This window comes from Anser brachyrhynchus, assembly GCF_964034855.1.
Source record: "Anser brachyrhynchus genome assembly, chromosome: 21".
NCBI lineage: Eukaryota > Metazoa > Chordata > Aves > Anseriformes > Anatidae > Anser > Anser brachyrhynchus.
Window position 1 is genome coordinate 7,335,233 of NC_137714.1, and position 18,522 is coordinate 7,353,754.

The 18,522-nt window shown below is 40.2% G+C and overlaps 1 protein-coding gene across 2 annotated transcripts in view; it reads left to right on the top strand.

Moving 5' to 3' along the window:
- The window catches only part of SKI (SKI proto-oncogene), a 135,847-nt gene continuing 117,325 nt past the window's right edge, over positions 1-18,522 (top strand). Inside the window, exons 1-5 of one of the 2 annotated variants that reach the window (XM_080564451.1) lie at positions 1-139; positions 3,347-3,449; positions 7,540-7,682; positions 8,616-8,714; positions 13,066-13,153. The gene's annotated coding sequence lies outside the window, so the exon portion shown is untranslated. The remainder of the gene's footprint in view (positions 140-3,346; positions 3,450-7,539; positions 7,683-8,615; positions 8,715-13,065; positions 13,154-18,522) is intronic. The other variant, XM_080564450.1, reaches the window with a different exon arrangement.

The window sequence follows — 18,522 nt, forward strand, 5'->3', positions numbered from 1 at the left end:
ACTTGAAATAAAACACGTGTAAGAGCTGAGCCATAACTGGTAGTTTTTGAAGTTGATAGACGCGCTAATCAGGCTGGAGCCTTTCGGAATGCAGCCGGCAGGGAGTAGTCTGTCAGCGCCTTTCTCCGTTCCCCAACAGGTAAAAGGGTCAGAAAGTAACTGCTGATTAAATTCTTCATGATCGTTATGAGAATAATTGTAGTATGAGGAAATAAACATCCCAGTTTTTCTGTTAGTAGGCCCTTGTAGGGGGGAGCAGGTACACAGCAATCTTTTTTGTAAAACTTCCTAGGCCCAGATAAGGCCACGTTCCTTTTCCATAACGGAGGGAGAGTTCAGATCTGATTTCACAACAGCAGATCCTAATTGAAGAAGACAAAACAAAAAGTATTTTGTTTTGTTTTGCTTTTACTTGCTGGCCTTGGTGACTGTGCTGTAATTCACGTCACACCACTGATAATCGCCACTTGGCGGCAGCAAACAATATGGAAACCTTGCTTTAAAAAAATCTGAGGGGCAGTGAAAGCTTTTTTTTCTTTTTTGACTGAGCTCATTTCTGCAGGGATTTGTACATATTTCTAGGTGTGTGTATCTATGCTAAGGATTGCTTAAGCCACAGGGTTTCTTCCCTTGCTCCTGAGATGTTTGTGTTAGTGTTTTATACATCTTACGACCCCATGCATGCTAGTTTGACGGCCTCTGCTCCTAAATCATGCATTGTACTAACAGGTTTGTTCTGTTAGATGTGACTTTTCCAAAAAGAGACATCCGAAGTGTTGTCTGTTTTTCATGCTGAAGGTGTTGCAGTGTGTTACTGTTAGTACTATGACTCATGCATTATAACATTTGCAAAAGCTTTATTATGGATGAGACTAAAAAATCGGTTATTGTACAAAAAGGGCCACAAGTGAAAGAATATAATAAAACGAACAGTGAAAATTATTACTGTAGCCAATGATTGTAAAAGCAAAAGAAAAAAAAAAAAACTTGCATCCGTAGCAACTGTAGCTTGTAGTTTTTGATTATTTTGTGGATTTGACCAAAAACTTGGTACAGTAAGATTTTTTAATTGTTGTCTGTTTAATACATACCTATTACAGCCTTTGAAGGCAGGCACATTAATGAATGTTGTCATTCTTGTTCTATCTGTTGCTGTAACTACTGTAGATATTAAACTAGCGTTCTAGAAATGTCTGTCCATTGTCTGTACTCAGTATTTTTACTCTGCATCTGTTCAGAATTAATAATGTACTTACTGTAGCAGGAAGGTGAAGTGTAGAACAGGACCTGTTCTCGGTTCTGCCATGTTGGACAAGATCATTTCTATTGTTTCCTCCTCTGACATGGAAATCCAGTTGCTTCTCACTTGATTTTGGGTCTTGCTGAATTTAATAATGATAATGTTTTGCAATCTTAGAAAAAATTTCTTATAAAAATGCAAAGAGTAGTCTTTATCATCAGCAGCCTTGACTGGGTTTTAGCCAATGGTCAAAGGATTTGAGCTTTTGGAGGCTAGAATGCTTCTACAGATTATCTTTAGGGATTTCCTTGTAAATGGAGTGCCAGCATGTGTAGTTATCTACTCCCTGTAGAGCCTCATCAAGCTGCACACGCTTAATCTTTGCTTACATGTTCCATGGTTTTTGCTGTAAATTGGGCCTCAGTTTTAACTTTTGCTCTCAGGAAGAAGGGGCTATTATAACAAATTCTAATCCTTTTGCAATTCCACGATCATTAAAACCTATAAATTGCCTGCCAAACAAACCAAGTGATCTTTTCCTGGGCTGAGGGAAAGAGGAGAGTGTAAAACGCAGGTGGCAGCATTTGCTGGGGAAGAACTGGTACATTATCAACTAATCCGCCTTCTGCTATTTCTGATTTCCTACCCAACAGCTGCAACATTGAATGAGAGCTCCTGCATTTGGGAAGAATTAGAAAGCCTGGTAATGCAGGGTCTCTATTACAGATACAACAACTCACAGACAGGGATGAGATTTTTGCTGCCGGTGTAGAATTTGGAGTGTTAGGCATTTTATAGCCTGGAAAAATTGTAATTTTCAGCTGTTGTTATGGAGTAATCAATGAAGAAGAGATGCCATAGTTTCTGCTAGGTTCCTCTCAGAGCCTGATGTAATTGCATGCATGAACTATATATAAAAATATATATATAAATATACATATATTTTAACGTACCACTTTGAGGCTAAATCGTATGCAGTTTTATTAAAACTTTTTTATAGTGACTGATGGTATCAGATAGTTTTGGTCCTTCTAAACTATTTTTGGTTCTGTGGTGATAGCTCCAGGATCAGAGGAGATCGTTAAGGATAAATTTTGCTTTGCTAGAAAACTGAACATTGTTGTGTTTTGATTCCTTGATCTAACCCATGCTTGGTTTGGGAGTATATGTTGGCAATTTTTTGTTCTTGTCAAATATTCTGTGGCTTCACTCAAGAATCAGTGTGTCCATTCTGCTAAATGCTGTAAAGGAAAATGTCCCTAAAGATATTATAAGGGAGCCTGAAGTATGTATAGTAGAGCATCGGTGAAAGCTTCTGCAGCAAAAGGACTTGCCAGGGTTATCTCCGCTACAGCGGAGCAGCAGCAAATGTGGCATTGGAAAGAGTAACTCAGTCATATTTCTCTAGCTGTAGTGAAATGGGAAAATCTGATTATTTTCATTGGTATATTACAATTCAAGCCACAGAATTACGAATGCTGCGTAATACTTCCTTTAGCATGGTCAGGAGACTAAAGATGACACGCAGTTTCACTTTGAGAAGGCTCGTTGGTGTTCCAGAGAAAGTCAGATGAATGGAGACGGTTTTGTAAGCTCTCCCTAATTTTAGTGGTAGGTGACGTAGTCGTTTCAGTGAGAAGCTTCGAAACCCGCTTCCTCTGGTAGCTTACCAGGGCTTGCGTATGATAATGTCCAGAGTCAAGAGCACAACTCATCTTTTCCATTCAGCCTTCCCTTTTCACGTGTAAGGACAGATCAGTACCTGCGTGGCTGTATATCGAAAATCAAGCCACGGGATTTTTATATGCCAAGATGAGAAGACCTAAAAAGAGGACTAAAAAGAGGGAGAGTGGCATGGCATTTGTGGGTACCGGGTTGCCAAGGAGGCATATTGTATTGAAACAGTTGCCTGGGAAACATTTAAAAATACGTTGAGTGGAAAAGCATATGTGATGTGCCCACAAGTGTTCTGTGTGAATGAAATGCCATGGCTGATGATGGCACCAAAAGGCTGTTACTATTGCACAAAAAGATGTTGCAAATGATGGTGTTTTTTTTTCCTTTTGTTTTTGTTCGTTCGTTTTCCTTCCCGTGTCCTCTTTGCAGGAGGTGTGCTGAAGGAAGGCTTCTTTGCTCTTGGCCGATGGACGAAAGTAAACGTACAGAAAATGGTGCGTGCAGTCATCGTTATCATCCGCGGCTAAAGATGGTAAGAGTCGTTTGGCTTCGGTTTAGACAGCCTGAACCAAATTGACAAGAAGCTTGCACAATTCCCACTCAAAGTAACAACGGCACTCTTGTTACACTACTGCAGTTGTACACAAATAAATAATTCTCTGACATTACCACTTTAATTTGTGTTAAGATTGTACTTGGAGGCTCAGGCTGAGATTCTTGCCTCATTGCAATAGGGTTTACGTGTAGACACTATGTAGAATGCAAAGAGTTTATGAACAAGGCAGGTTGCACAGCTTATATGGAAAAGTCACTCACTGACCTCATTTTTTGTTTGGGGAACTGAAGCTGAGGGAGATCGGGGAGAAATGTTTTAGACTATAGCTCAAACACTCAGTTCTTCCTTAGATCAGGCCCAATTATTGAGGGGTCGTGCTGACATAAAAGAACGAAGAAGCAAGGGAATGGTGTCACTAGAACTAGAACAAACTATTATATCCTATTCCTTGTTTCTCAGAAGAAAGAAAAGTCTTGTTTTTCCTACGCAGCCAGGAACCAAGGGAGCTAGCAGCTGTAATTTGTGCCGTGCTACCTCGGACAAAGAATTAATCAGGTAGTGATTTCCAGATGCTGGAACACATCTCTCCTTCACGGAGAATGGTCGGCAGATGTCAGGCTGTAAGGGTTATGATCTCCCTGCCTAATCCTCCTGTGGAGATTTGTCCTACTCTTGGTTCAACGGAAGTTTAGGAAGCCAGTTTGGGAGCCAGCAGACTTTGCCTGGCCCAGCCTTTATGCGCTACAGGGTGGGACAGTAAGTTTGGTGGAGGAGAGACGCTGGGGAGGGTTCTGCTGCTGAGCCGGCAGCCCAGAGGCCTTTTTGTTAGTAGTGGCTCGGCGAGGGAGAAGGCCCACGAGGGCCTAGCTTCTTGAGATGTTTGTTGCCCGTTTGAAGCTGTGAAGTTGCTCTTTATTTGGTAACGAGCATGCTTCTCCCCTGTGAAGAAACATTTTTGACTGACGGAGACTGCTGACTCTGCTGTTGTTTCGGCCAGCAAGGGGATGCTTTTTGGCTGGCTAATTTGGGCACAATCTGCCCAAGGTTCTGAGATGATCCAATGACTGTGTTGGAAAACCGTGAATCAGATGAAGTCTTCTGTGTCTCAGTCATGTCCTGGTATCACTCATCATTTTTCTGGCCCAGTGTGTGTCTGGTTAAATCAAGTCCTGATGTTTTAGGCCCTGGGGTTAGTGTAAGAGAGGCGGGGAGAATCTGCCTTTCATCTTCCTCTACAATTTTGCAATGTGACTGAAAACTGTTGGAGAGAATGTTTCAGATCTCAAACAAAGATTAGGTTTGATGGCATGAAGCCCTGGATTCTGTGGCCCAGCCTCGAATTCTGTTGAGGGAGTTGTATAATCTCCCCACACTTTAAAGGACTTCGGCTCTGAATTTGGGATCAAAAATGGCTTGAGGTTTTCGCATTTCTATCTTTCTTTTTTAAGTGTGTCTCACAGTATTGTAGCCTATAGCACTTTGGATTCTTCCTGTTTGCTCTGCATCATTCCTTCATCTGAAATCAATGTACTTAAGGGCTCCACAAAAAAAAATCCATAAGTAATAGCTGTAGTAATTACAGAAGATCACATGTCTTCTTTTACAGGCATGAAACCACAAAACAGTGGGGCAAAAATGCCAGTGCTAGTTAATGTGGTGTGCTGGTATCCATAACTGGAATGGTGTATAAAATCAACTTTAAAGAGAATGTGTTATTGAACGAAAGAATATTTCTTGCTCAAACAAATGTGGATAATAGGTTCAGTTAGTTCTGTGATTTTTTTTTTCTGAAGTACTAGGTAGTGTTTTAGAATGCAAATCTATTAAATCTGAAGGTATAATCCAAACCAAGAATCCAATCCATGAATATTCTCACTGAGCACAGTGTATTCTGATTGCAGTCTAGAGTTGTGGTAGTTATGCTGCATTACAAAAAGCTCTTGGAAATACATAGGATGTCCCCGCTCCCCTTCCTAAATTCTGTCCTTTTTCATACTTGTTCTCATCTCCTTCATTAGAGCTTGACTCGATAAAAGAAATACAAACTGGGACTCATTTAGGAGACCTGACAGTACAATACAGTAGAGCTATAGTTTCTCTTTTCCAGATGTCACTTATTTAATTGTATCAGACTCAGGCTGACCTGAGCTTGGTTTATTTACATTGTTTTATGCCCAGTGAACTGAAACTATCTTGTGACATTGTCAATGTGAAAGGTCATTCTGCTTGGATTATATCGTGTAGTAACAGGACTGTGACACCTAGTTAAAGATGTTAAAGTAGGTTTTTGCCTTTGCTGTCACATTGCAGCTCCCAGCATCTGTAAATCAAAACCGTTTAGACTACTTCAAGTAAAAAAAAAAAAAGGAAAAAAAAGACAACAACAAAAGATGATGCATTCCTGTCACATCCAAGCAATGTTGCTGTCAAACCGCAGCTTCATGCTACTGTTCTTTTCACGAGTAAGCTTGGAGTTAGGCTGCTTTTGGAGTATTTTCCCCAGCTGACATCTCCTGTTCCCCAAATCTGCTTTGCCATTCCTTCAGTTCATCTGTGCTGATCTGGTATAAATTCGTTAGCTTCTTTTTAATCAGTGGAAAATACTGTGCAAGAGGGTGTGTAGTAGGTACAACAACAGGTCATGCTGCTGCTTTCGGACAGGAGGTGTGTTTAGTTAGCAGAATAACTACTGTCTTGTACAAGCGGTTCCATTATTATCCTGTTCTTCATTAGTAAGTCCTACCATATTGTAATTAGCTATTTTATTAGTAGGTAACATTGAAGGTTGATTGTGAGGAAGAGTAGCAGCTTCACAGCTCTCTGTGGCTGTTCTCTAGCCTGCATAAAGCGAGCTGGTTAGCTTCTGTTGGATCCTACTGGGCAAGAAACAACATCATGAAGAGCTCCAAAAAATTTGGCTCTATTAAGCCGTAGTGTCAAAGGAAGAGCTGAATCCAGGGCATTACAAGCAACTGTTTTGGCCCAATTGGATTGGCTGGACATGATGATCTAAGATCTGTCATAAATGGAGCTTTGTAGGCAGAAATGCCAAATATAGATGACTTTAAGTGACAGAGCTGTCTCACATTCCCCCTAAAACCAAGAAAGATTTAGGGGAGCCTGCTTAAAGAAGTCTGCTGTACAAGGTTCAAAAGAGCAGAGATCAGCAGGAAATTGTCATCAGTTCTTTCGTTTTTTTTTTTTTTTTAAATTATAATGAAACTAGGATTGACATCCCCATTTTCTAGTCGCGTTATATAGTAAGGGATGGTCATTTCTCTGACAAGCTTACCCATCAGTAATGATTTCATCTAGAAATTAAGTCAGGGAATTTCTACTGCCTATAGTGTGATGCGGTAAGCCAGAGTACTTAATTACAGGGATCCCTTCTGGTCTCAAAGTAGTCCATTCTTATCATCTTTCATACTTACACCTGTTTATGAGGTGGAAAACAGGTGCACAGAAATTAAGGATGTTGCCTGAGATAATGCAAGACCTGGGACCTGAACTCTGGCCTGTTTTTCTCTGGGTCTTTGATTAGGCACAAGGCTAACCTTCCTTTAAAGCAGCGTTTTACTCCCAGAGGCTTTCAACACAGTGTCTTTCATCAGCTTTGAATTCACTAGGAAAAAAAAAAAAAGGAGAAGTCTGCCTAACGTCTCATGTCTTCCCGAGTATTGATAAACATTAGTGCAAACGTACAGTATCCTTTGCCCCAAAGACGTGCTCTGGCTTTAGTACCACACTTCTAATGACAAACATTCACCTAGTTTACCATATGCATTCTTTTATCTTAACTGTTCTCTCTGCATGTTAGGAGATTTATTTCTACCCATAATGTATTTCATGTGTGTTAGTTGTAAATATTGTGCTCATAAATCAGCCTGGACCATCCAGCCCCAAGGATGGAGACAACTTACAATAGGTCTGTCTGCTTCAGATTGGGAGGCTCTACTAGCTCGCTGTTTTTTCCATCTCTTGGCTCTGTTAGTGGCTTATTGCCAGTCTCCTGTCTCACATTAACAGGAATATTATATATGCTGAACGTAAAGTGTTTTTCCTTCAGGACTAGAAGAATGTAATGGAGCATGCATCTGGCAGCGTGACATTCTTCCTATGGGGTGCGGTGTGCCCTCCATGCAGAAAATCATCACCATGGGGTTCTGCTTCAGTCCTGTAGGCACGAGGAGTTTTACTGCGTGCACTGAGGTAGGTCTTAGACCTGGTTGAGAAAGCTTTATGTCAGGGACTGCATGCATATATGCATAACGTGTAATGAAAAATTGATTCTTCTCCCCTCCCTCCAGCAAAACCTCTAAATTAAATACTGCAGAAGTAGTGAGTCTGGAGCACGATCCCAGATCTCCAGCTTTTTCATCCCCCTTCTAGAACCAGCTCCATCCATGTTTACACCTATGACCCTGCTTTTTATTTCTGCGGGATGGAAGCTCGTTATATTTGCCTCATAAGGTGTTTTTGGAGAATATACTAGTTCATAAAGTGTATGCCTGAGGACATATCAGTACTACAAAAGTATCAAATTGCCCCCAAACTCTGTAGGATTGTTACTCCTCATCATCACATAGTTCCATCTGGACTCTTCTCCATTTGTCATCCTGTGGGAAAGCTTGTCCACTCAGCAGGGACTGCAAATAGTTTCTGCTCCTCCAAAATTAGTATCCTTTTTACTGATTTTAAGAACCCTTTGTTCTCACAATTCCTATGTTTGTGTAAAACAAATCATTACATTGGATTGCCTGAAACAATCAATATTCAATAAGCTTCTGGTACTTTAATTGGCTTGTTTTTAGAAGTCTGAAATGGGCTGAGCTGCAGGTCTGAACTAAACAGAGTCTGTCACACCAAGAATACTCTAAAGTAGTATATTTCTTCATGGTAGTGCAGCTGAAAACACCACATTTACTGTAATTAGTGCATACCACTCTTGTGCCTATGCTTCTTATTTGTGTGTACTTAAATGTGTTTCTTGGAGGTCATGTTAAACTGGTGTGTTGTGTTGGTTATTCTGGTCTAATAAAAAGACCCTTAATTTGCATCACACAGTACATCCCAAAAGTGTAAGCCTGCATAACCAAGGTTTCTCAGAACAGTCTGTGACCCAGAGCACATGATGTGTTTCAGGAGAGCCGGAAAGGAGAATTCTACCATCACCTGAGGGGAAACAAGAATCAGAAAGAAGCGAGGAGGGGAAATTTTGGTGCTTATTTTTAGACTCTGTGGGTGAGTATTATTTTCAGCTCTCTCCATGTTAATTTCTACAGAACATTGTATTAACGTGCAATTACGTGTGATATGATGCTAATAGAGCCTCATAATTCCTAGCTAAGTCTGAAATAATCACTCAGTAGCAGTCCCTGAATAATCAATACACTCATTTGTACCCAGATAAGGCAGCAGTCAAAGACGTGACTGTAGACTATGTAGATATGTCTGAGAAACCTTACACGTGTATTTATTCTTAATGAGTTCATAAAAATATGTCAACGACATTGGGTCAATCCTGCACGTAGCTGAAGATACGCTGTTACTGGAATTAATGTGTGTTCAGAGCTAACTTTCAATACAGCTATGTGGAGCTAGTTTTGTACTTGTGATTGCATACCTTCAGCATCTTCTCTGTTAAGCAGAACACTACACACTCATAAGTTTCATACAAGAACATGCTACTTATTAATCAGCACTTTATTGTCTCAGTATGCTTAAAATAAGTGTTTTGTCACATTCAAGAGGAAACTTTATTGGTTTGTGTTCTGGCACCATGCTCCATGTTGTCAAGTGCTGTCAGTTGGCTTCTTTCTGTAACTTATTTACAGAGAAAGAGAGAGAGAGATTGATATTGAAACATTCTGGTAACAATTTTCATCAGATAGATATTGGATGTGTCATTGAAGTATCTCTAATCTTACAAAGAACAAGAGAATTAATGAGTGTTCGTTTCATCTTGTGTGCTAGAGAGGTCGCCCCTTTAGAGCCTTTGACTACTGTATAGGACAGGGAACAAAAGCTAAAATTCCCCTGTTGAACAGTGAATACAGTGAGAGGAAGGAAAGAAGATAGCATCTTGTCAAAGTATCTTCTGGTTTCCTTTATAAACAGCTAAGAAGCAGCTTCACCACTTCCCTCACTCGGTATTAAGCAAAGGACCTTTGTGAGGACAATAGGTGATAGGCCTACCAAAATTTTCTTTGACCGTCTTAGAATGTGTCTTTAGTTTAAGTATCAATAAATGCAAATGCTGCATTAAAGCCAGATGTTTCTAGTTAGGCTACAGTTGTGTTTTAATGTGATGTGGAAGCAGAAAAGTACAATGAGTCTGGTCTTGGCTTCGAGAAACTTGCTTTTGTCGCTGGTTCTGAAGCTGGCCTTTTGACTGACATCACATGAGTCACTGCATCTCTACATCACTCCCACACTTTGCGAACTCATCAGCAGAAAGACTGCTTAATGGCACTCTTATACCTTGCACAAAAAAGACCAGATCTTATGTGACATGACTAGATATCACTCTTACTGAATTTAACAATTGACAACAATTTACAGTCAGAACATTCTAAATAAGGACCAAGTACAACAGACATGTTAAAGCTATTTTGGTAGCTTATACTATAAATGGAGCATCAGAAAAGACAGCAAAGGAGGCCTTATTTTCGTCTTTGTGTAGATAGGAGGAATTACATTTTGAAGTGATATAACTAATAGTTCCCAAATCAGTCTGTGAAACCATAAAGTGTGTTAGCTCCTGAATTCCAATAGTATTTGAGACATATTTGATTGCAGCAAAAAAGCACAGAAGTTTGGGAACAATTGAGTTGAACAATGTATCTCCTCTGCAGAAGACCACATGCAGTTTTTGATAAAGATTTCTGCAAGCTTATTAAAATGCTAAGGTTTTTCGATAGTTTACTGTTATAAATAGATACTTTTAGGGTATTTATTGAGTGCCATATGTAATAACAGTTGATTATGGGTACGTATTTACAGCCTGTCACAGGACACAGAACTCCCATTTTAGTAAAATAAATATAAAAAAAAAATCTCTGCAGGGCAGGTGTACACAAAACATATATATATGGTCTTGGAAAACGTAGCAGATGATTACTAACCTCATTAGAAAGGAAAGTTTCAGGAACTTAAAATGCTGTGTGAAATTCTTCATGTCTCTAATGTTTATTGGGTTATTGATTGGGTTTTATTGTGCAGTACCATTTTCAGAAAACTCTGAGATGAAGGAAAAAACAATTAGTCTTGTGTTGAATGTCCCAACTGAGAAGAAAATCTAAAAATGAAATTATTTGGATTACAAAATGTCAGAAGCATTATCGATCTAGATGTCCTTAAAAGGAGATACTGTAGGAAATAGAATGGATTAAATTATTGGAAACATTCATGGAGTAAAAACACTATTAAAGCATTTTAAGAGTCATATGACCAGTGAACCGAAAGTGTAAAAACAACGCTTTGGAAATGAATATTTTCCCAAGAAAACTTTTCCAGTAAAAACCTGGGAAACTGCACTTTTTCTTGTGGTTTAAAAAAAAACAACAAAAAACACAACAAAACACATTCCAACTTTAAAGAGACAGTGCTTCCATAGAATTTACACATTCAGAAGGTACTCCATCCTTAAAAACTAGGAAAAAAATAAAAGTTTAGGACTTAATATATTTTTTTCCAGTGTATGCCTACTATTCTTTTTGTGCATTTTTCTGTGTGGATGATAAAAGTAGATGGAGCAGTTTCACAACTGCTTCCATTTGACTTCTTTTTCTGACTCGTATGTACTTGTGGAATTGCTGCTAGCGGAAAAAATAAAATGAAATCACTCTAGGGAGCAGCGTGCACAACATACTTTGTTGACATTTTAATATGTATGTCAGTAATCCTTTTCTTGTCCGAGCTTTTGTAAGCTTGCTTTTGGTGAGGACTGGTGTGCTCAGTGCCTTGCAAATGAAATGAGAAACCTTAATTGCTATTTCGAATCTAGTGTGTACTAGTAGCAATTTAATGGTTGCTTTCTATAGGGTTATTTTTAAGCCACCCATAAATAAGCAGTTCCATGGTCTCAGATGTGTTCCACCTAAATAAGGAATGCAATTGGTCCTAATTGTTTTCCTTGGTAGCTCTCAGAAAGTGTTCTCATAAAGGACTTTGACTGGTCAGTCTTAATTTCTTATTCCCTTGCTTTTTACTGGTGGTTCTTGGTAGTTTCTTGAGGCATTGTGGATTGAAACACAGCTGAAGTGAAGTCCTGCCTTCTTGCTGACAGAACTGGACCAGCTGTGTAGACAAAGGGCTTCCACCTCCAGGGCTGTCATGTCTGATATCCTTCGTTGGTAATAAATGCACAGAAAAAGAGAATTGGAGAAATGGACCCATCGCGCACCAGCTCCCTTTCTATGTGGAATCAGAGACTTGAGCTTATGACATGAACCACCGTTTTTTATATAGATAATATATAAAGCACAAGTACATACGTATTGAATTATTTTTTCAGATAAATATATATTTGTGCTCTATCTAAAAATTTTATTTACATGTACGTATAAAACTGTGTACTGCTGGATATACAGTTGAGAGTGTGGCAGGATTCAGAAAAGGCTGGGATGTTTGTATAGCTAGCAAAAACACCCAGCTTGGTTATAGTAAGAGTCTTTAAAATAAAATGCAGCAACATCCCGGAGACAACAAGGGAACCCTTTTAACTCTTGCTGGTGAAGAAGGGACTTGCAGTTTGGATTGGTGCCTCCTGAAGTGTCTTCAACCTTTGTATGAAGCAGCTAGTCATGGCCAACGTCAGAAACAGGACAGTGGATGCTGTATGTGATACATTCCATCCATTTCTGTGCTGAAAAGATCTGCAAAAACCTTTGATGTCAAGACACATAGGCCTGTTCCCAAAGTTATTGTAAGTTGTGAGAAGTGAGTTTCTAAGAGAGAAAGAAAATGGAATATAAGGCCTGATGTAAGACATTTGAAAATGTTAAAAATGCTTAAAAGTGTGGGATTCTTTAGCATTATGCTACCACCATGAATTGATTTTAATCCAGTACTGGCTATCTCAACCGTTTCTTAGCTTAGTTAACTCTACAAAATACTCCATTTTCCTGTGTTGAAATTCAAAAAGAGAAAACAATCCACTGCTTGGATTTCTAAATTCACGTAACTTTTAAATGGGAAATAGTTTTTAAGCAAGAACAATAAACTTGCTGATAGTGGGTGGCATAAAGAGACTGTTTTTTCCATTCAAGGTTTTTTTCTTTTAAGTGTATTTGATTTAGATTGATTTAACCTGGTGTGGGAATTGAAAATTTGACTGAAACTTCCTGTTCTGAGTTGTGGCTTAATGAGTTGCCGGGTGAATGTTTCTTGCCATTCTCATATCTTCCTTCTTGCACAATGATCCTTGATGGGTTTCCATCTCATGTGTGGGCTTGATGAGGCAGTGAACTCACGACAGGTTAAAAGCACAGGAAATCTGTGCTTCCATCCAGACCTTATATACTTTTGATAGACCTACTTAGTTTCTTTCTTTTGCATCAGTTTGTTTGTCAGTACGGTTTAACTTTTGTAGGTGCTGTGAAACCCTGTTGGAGGACTTGCTGAAGTTCTTAGATGGAGGTTATAGATCGTATTCTACCAGGTGCTTCCTCGCTGAGCTGGTAAATAAACTCTACTTGGAAGTGGAAATACACTACCTTGCCTTCCATACTCAGAACCCACTTCATTGTTCTCCCAGTAAATCTGTACTTTTCCTGTTTCCAGTACTTCTTTAAAGGTTTTGTGGAATGCTGTAAGATGTCTGTGACAGTTTCAGGCCCAGTCCTCTGCTTCGAGCCAAGCCACGTCAAGCAGATTGGCACCAAAGGTTTCCCTTAGAGGAATAGTTCTGTCTGTCCAGGCTGCACAGTGATAGCCCTTAAGCTAAAGCAACATCTACAGATGTTTCCCCTCTTCTGACTACTTGTGTCAACAGGAAACTGTCAGTATGCATAATGGCTTCCAAACTTAAAGCTTCGGCAAGCAGTACAGAAAGAAATCATACAATCATAGAATATCCCGAGTTGGAAGGGACCCATAAGGGTCATCGAGTCCAGCTCCTAATCACAGGCTACAGGTATGTTGGCAAATTAACAGCTTAAGGAAAGGTTTCTGGGCTCCGGAACTTCATTGTACATCGATATATTGTTGAAAGAGCTCTTGCACATTTTTAGCTGGGCCAACTAACACTTTCCCAAACAGTTCAAGAGCTGTTGTGAGCAAAGCCCGTTCACGCAAGGCATTTTGCATGCATCCTTTCTGTTATAGAGGTGGGTAACTTGGAGTTGTGGACATGTATTGTGGCCACAGGCTATGAAACAATCCCACAGAACAATCTTAGGCTTAGTGATACAGATCTCTGCACAGTATCTGGGGGGATTTTCACAAGGTAGAGCTGGCAACCTTCAACTTGCTAGAGAGCATCAGCCACACAACCTCTCAGCTGGGCTGCAGAGGCCTTTGTGCTCAGCCGCTGACAACATAAACGCAAAGCATAACTTCGTGTGAACTGCGTGCCATTGTTTGACTTGTGTTCTGTTTAGCAATCCTTCGGAGTCAGTTGACCACCACCAGCCCTGTGCCACTGTCACGTTTCTAGAGACCGTGTACTCTTAGTATGCCAGTGTAATTTTGCCCCTTAGCTCCCCTTCTACTATGTTCTTCTGTGAAATATTTGCAGGCCCTTTATTTCATGATTGGCCCTATTACTGATATATCTCCTGTACTGTTTTTCCCACTGGGATCCTGTTCTTTTTTCAGGAATGACCTCCCTTGCTAGTAAACCACAGCTAATTTGGTCTTAGTTCCCTCCCTGTCCCCTCCTCCTAGCATGCTAATAGTGATCCTAACTGGCCGTTGACTTCTACTCTGCAGTTGTCGCTGAGCCTTTCCGAGTTGTGTTCTGATTTCCACTTGTAATGTTTCCTTGGCACTGTCTTCTGCTGGAGGTGCAACCCGCACGTTAGGAGGTGATGGTCATTACCAGTGTCAGCTTTGGAGAGATTCAACAGGTGGAAATGCTCTGCTTCAGATTTTCTGCCTGTGTATTTGTTTAGACAGCTTCATGGGCGCTTTGCATGGAAGCCAGCACTGCAATGTATAGCACTGGAAAACGAGGGCAACATGGAGGTATGGGGAAGTGTTTGTAGTGCAGGTGAAGTGCTTTCAAATAACATTCTGAAGTTGCAAAAACTGGTGGTGTTCCTATTTGCTTAAACTATGTAGCAATGGAATCCATTAGCAAGGATCAGGACAGTTGTTCAATCAGGTGACTGAGGCCAGGGCAAACAATCTCAGCCCGTCGCTGAGATCAAGGCAGGCAGACCTAGTTACTCAGTTATTGATCGATGGCTGTGCAAACACAGTCAGGAATAGTAGCTGAATCTTTTTTAGAAGCAATTTTACTTGCTTGCTTTTCCTAGAATTGAAATGAAATGAGAAAAGGATCTGTGGCCTGACATACCTCCAGAGGAATTTCAGGGACCTTGTTAATAAATGATGTAAGGAAAAGCAATGGGCAAAAATGGCAAAGCATCTGTGTGAAGTTGTTGAGCCAACCGGACAGATTATCAGGTTAGATGAAAGAATTTGCTGGACTAGGAAGAGAAGGCAGCAGGCGCTCACTGGGCCTCCTTTGTTACAGCAGAGCTGATCACTTGATTTCAAGGAGTGCTTTGGGGTTGGAGTTAGATGATCTTTAAGGTCCCTTCCAACCCAAAGCATTCTCTGATGGCAGGCTTAAACTGTTACACAAACAGAGGATTGGCCCTACCTATTTGAACTTGCATTTCTTAGGCTACCGTGGACAAAACTGGCTTCTTGTGTAATCAGGTGCTGCTTGAATAGACGTCAGTAGATTTGTATCTGTTCAGTGTAGGAAATGAATTTAATCTATTTTGAGCGTGTCTCATATGTAGCATGTCTGTCAGGCTGGAAGAGGAAAAAACACATGCAGAGGTACATTTTGCTTACATAGCTGTGTGTTCTGCTAGGTGAAGTAGCATTTCAACATAGGAATGTGTGTGCTGAAGCAGAGTCCCTTTGTGGGCTTTATATGAAACAAAGAATTATTGAAGAATCCAGTCCCGCTAAGCACTCTGTTTCCACACATAATTTTACATTTGTCTGATGGTACTAGTCAGAAATTAGAACTAGCTCACAGGCTGAATTGGCTCGAGGAGTTTGAAACACAAGCTTATTCCAACTTGAAGTGAAAGAAAGCTACTAAAAAAATTGTTCAAAACTTTTGGAGTTCTTTGACTTCTGTATTGGGTACAATAGGACACGATTAAAACTAGGACGTTTTGAATTAGATGGTCTTGTTTCACTTTGAAAATATATTTTAAAACTATTTTGACAATGGTGGCACTCTCTGCATTTATACTCCTTTCTAAATTAAGTAAAGTAAATTTCAGTGGAAATTGTCTGCTCTGGCACAGTAGAGTTCTGTTGAATTTTTTCGAGCCATACCTGCTAGGGACCTCATTGCTTTTGCTGCTGAGTGAGGAGAGATCCTCTTTACAGAGGCAATTTAAATGGGCAGCTCCTTTTGATGGTGGGTATGAGAAGGAATAAAGACACGGAGCAAAAACGTGCTTAAGGTAGGTCACGCAGTAGGTCACCACAAAGCTGCCCTTCTGATTCTGGTGCTAAACATAATCCAGTAGACTGTTTCCTCTTGTAGTACACAGCTCTTTATATGGCTCCATGTAAAGCTCTAACAAAAGAAGTCGTATTGTGCATTTCCACTTTACGGAAGGAGAAAGGGAGAACTGACTTGCTGCAAATGGCCTTGCAAACCTGAGGAAGAATTAGGTGTTTGATTCTCAGGTTTCTTCAGTCCGTCATGCCACTTCTCTTTGTTTTCAACTAGTAAAAGTGTCAATGATCTTAGTGCAGTAAGTAGGGAAGGGAGGCATGACAAAGATTTCATATGGGGAAATTGCAGGTGACTCCTGAACATGCAGGTGGATTAGACTGAACGTTTCAAGTAAAACGTTATTAATGACATTGTTGGTCATCGAGCTTTTTCAGATATGAACCGAAAATGAAAGGTGGTATAAATCCATATCATATTCCTCCGTTTTGTATGCTTTTTGCGGGATGAACCCACGGAGCTTCTGTAGGCCAGCGCAAAGTAGTCTGCATTGATCCAACTGGACTGTTAATGTTGTGTAAGGAGGCCAAACTTGCCACTTCTGTACCTTACTGAGCTTTCCATTTTCAGCTTAAATACAGAAGAGGCTTCAGACCTAATTTCTCAGCTTATCGTGCAAATAATATTCTAAATCTTGCAGAATCATAACTTCAGTGTGAAGCTTCCCAACTGTTTTCTATTGATAAAGGACTTAGCTGGGCACCAAGAGATAAGACTGTAGGATGGAGAAATTGCTGACCTAGTCATGTCGTCTTCCTGTACTGCATTCCTATATTGAAGTTATGGGTAGGTGCAACTCTGTACAAGTTAACGTTCTAATCCTACAGCCATTGAATTTATGGAAATTTGGGGCACTTGATGCCTTACAGGGAACAGTCTTTATATAGGGGCTTTAGATTCTTGGCAGATTGTCAGTGTAGAGCTCATATTGATTAACGTAGACCACACTCCCACAGTGCTATTGCTCTGAATCTGCATATGTTGCATTCAGAGAGCAAATCTGGAAACTTTGCTGACACCTTTTGGAAGGATTGAACCTTCAGGATCAAGCCTAGGAAAAAGTGTCAGGATCAAGCAAGGATTTCCGCTAGTACTGCCAGCTGAGAGTGGCAATGGACTTTGTGAGAGCCTGGAGCTTGTATTCCCTGCTTCTAAGCAAATAGGCTCTCCATAGTGGTGCTGAGATAAAGGTTTGTCTTGATGTTCCAGATAATTAATTATTTAGACAGAGATAAAATTAGACAAATTAATTGGACAAATGGAAAAAATATGTACAGATGGTTAGAAGCACCTAAAATCCCATGTGGTACAGTGACTGCTAAGTCAGCTAACATTTTTTTTATGAATGAGAAATCTAATAAGGAAGGGAAAACAGTTAAAATTTGCCCTAGAGCAATTGTAACTTCTACACCTCTTTTTTTGGTTCATAAACACCTCTGTCTCCTGCAAAAACACTTGCGAGGATACTTTTTAATATGGTTTGCTAAGTTTTGTTGCTTGACTTCATTGTTCCTGCAAATCAGCAAATGAATTCCATTTGCAGTTCAGTTTTTTTCTGAGACGAGGAATATTTATGCCAGATTGCTGCTCCTACCTTTACCCTTAAGAATCACACGCTGCAGGAACTCTGTCTCGCAGGAGTACGCAGCTGTAGCGAGGTGTAGTGTGCACGTGGAAAGATGTGGTAGGGCCAGGCTCCGACACGTACCGTGCTAGTGTTACTCCATGAAGTAACTTCAGGCGGGCATCGATAGCACGTGCCCCGTACCTCACGTTCAACTGCTAATACAATCGGTGGAGCTGTGAGCTGTGTTTCACAGTCCCTTTGTCTCCTCCTGGAATCACAGCCATTCTGATTGTGTCGCTATGGCTGTCCGATAGCTGATTTATACCAAAATGTGGCAGATGAGGCTCTCCGATAGTGATTACGGTTGAACCATTCCAGTTTGATGCTGATGTAAGACAGAACTGGCCTTTGAAGTCAGATTTTTACCCTAGAGTAGGGAAGAGAAACTGTTCTCCTTAGCTAAGGCAGTTGGCAAGGTTTTTTTGTTGTTGGTTTTTTTTTTTTTGGTTTTCTTGTTTATACAGAAGTTCATGGCTTGTTAGTATTCCCCCAAAAATCTGAACAGCCTCCAAGTATACTCAAGTTAGTATTCTGCAGAGAAGAGGGCAGAGCTGTTGCAAAGCACATAACAAAAATAAGAAGCGTAGACCAGAAGAAGTCTAAAAAATCAGAGAAGTCTATGGAGCTGGTGAGAAAATGAGAGGTGACATGAGAACAGGAAGGAAAGGGGAAGGTTATGTCATTAGAGACTGGAATTCAATGTTTTG